General features: G+C 30.1%; 1 long non-coding RNA gene across 1 annotated transcript; it reads left to right on the forward strand.

Annotated features, from left to right (window-relative positions):
• Positions 1-731: 731 nt before the first annotated feature.
• Positions 732-1,309, forward strand: LOC120139981. The gene is made up of 2 exons (XR_005517692.1): positions 732-1,011; positions 1,147-1,309. It is a non-coding gene; the product is annotated as an uncharacterized LOC120139981 (long non-coding RNA).
• Positions 1,310-2,182: the final 873 nt, after the last annotated feature.

Consider the following 2,182-nt stretch of genomic DNA (forward strand, 5'->3'; position numbering starts at 1 on the left):
TTTTTTTGGATATTCGGTTAACGGTTAATTCGGTTCGAAATCGGTTAATTAACCTAATTAACCGAATTAACCGAAATAAAATTTTAAATTTTAAATATATTATATATAACATATGGGCTCAGCCCAAACCATTTAAAATCCAATTAATAATTTAAGATCCAATAACTTTTAAACCTAAATCAATATTAATTAATTAAAAATTTTATATAAAATTTTTATTTTATAATTATATATTATTTAAATTAATTATAAACTATTTTTTTTGAATTAAAAAATATTAAATATATTATATATAACATATGGGCTCAGCCCAAACCATTTAAAACCAAATTAATAATTTAAGATTCAATAACTTTTAAACCTAAATCAATATTAATTAATTAAAAAAATTATATAAAATTTTTATTTTATAATTATATATTATTTAAATTAATTATAAACTGTTTTTTTAAATTATAAAATATTTAATTTTTATATAAATTAGAAAATTTTAAAAAATTTCGGTTAATTCGAAAATTAACCGAATTAATCGAAATTTATTCGGTTCGATTAATATTTTCAAAAAAAAATTCAGTTCGATTAACGGTTAAAGAAAAAAAAAGTTCGACTAATTTAAAAATAATAATTCGATCGATTCAACTACCGAATTAACCGAATGAACACCCCTAGCCTCTTGAGTTACAAACGCCGCAATTTTTGAGTCTTCTATAGTCCACTCTTTAGCACTTTTTTCATTTTTTTTCCTTTACCTTTTCATTTCCACCGTTTACCCAAACCCATCTCACAGCTTCTTCGCCGATGCCGTTTACCCAAACCCAAATCCATCACGTTCTCTGTTGCGAGCCAGCATTTCGTCGAATGTCTGCCTGACTCAAGAGAAGGTGATTGGAGACCTCAATCGTCTGGATTGGCAAGAGTGTTGTGTTACCACAATCGAAACCCTAAACTATTTATTTCCTGAACAGCGTTTCAATTTCATCCCCAAAGCCCAAGCCAAACGGAACCCTTGTGGTTAGTACTATTTGATTCTGATTCTATAGATGTTTGGGATTAATTAGCTTAAGAATTTGTGTTGAGTTCTTTTTTTTTCCCTTAAATCTTCTGCTGAAACTGGAATTCGAAATTTTAAATCTTTGCCATGGAAAGCTTACTGGTGATGCTTAACGAGAGAGCTTCCATCCAAGTTCGGCTGGAGGGTTACTGGCGATGCTTAACGAGAGCTATCCTCAGTTGAAATATCATGCTCTTTCTAATTTAATTAGCTTCGTGACCAATTTTGGGCTGAGATCTCCACCAGCGTTCCTATCATGTAAGTTCTTTTTTTCTTCTGTGCTACTTTCTTTTGTTTAGCTAGGATTTAGGTTTTGGTTGTTTTGATCTGATTGTTAGGTATGAATATTGAAACTCAGGTTGCTCAATATTCTTGTTAATTTGTAAAAAATTAGCGCAAGAGGTATGTAATTCTATGTTCTGATTCCTTTCTATATTGCAGAGAACAATGCATGATATACAAATTGATTTCTTAATGAGAAAACTGGTTGATGTTGATTCCCTTGACAATATAAAACATAGAGTCTAATGACCATTCTTCATTTAATGCGAACAAAACAAATTATGCTGACAAGAATATTGGTTTGAGGGAATTTGAAGCTATCCTTGTGATCAAACAACTCCAAGAGAATTTTTATTTTATTACTTTTCATAATTTACCAATTATCCATGACCATATCATGTTTTTTATCCTGTTGGTAGCGAACAAGATATTATCTTCTTTAATTTTTATGACTCGTAATCTGCTGAACTTAAGGAAATCTGCAAGCTTTTCATGTGTTAGTTGAAAATTTGTAGTGAAGCTTCAAGTCCATTTATGGTGCTGAGCCCCCTGTTTTGCAGCTCCTGAATTCACGAATAATAGTAATAATGAAACCTATTCAGAAAAATATTGAAATTTAGTTTTAAACCTTGTACATCTTTTTTCATAGCTGTAGGTTATTTAGTGAAAATTTATGGTTGCTGCAGTCTTGCTTTCAGATTCTAAAAGCAACATGAGATGCTGCTGTAAAGCGCACCTTTTAGTCATTGTAGTCACGATTTGAAGGATTAGCTGATTTGAAGTGTTTCATTAGGAAACTCTCTGTATAATTTGTGGATTGCTTTTCTATAGAGTTGATGTGTGTATATT

This window comes from Hibiscus syriacus, unplaced genomic scaffold (genome assembly GCF_006381635.1).
Source record: "Hibiscus syriacus cultivar Baekdansim isolate YM2019G1 unplaced genomic scaffold, ASM638163v2 tig00002237_pilon, whole genome shotgun sequence".
NCBI classification, from domain to species: domain Eukaryota; kingdom Viridiplantae; phylum Streptophyta; class Magnoliopsida; order Malvales; family Malvaceae; genus Hibiscus; species Hibiscus syriacus.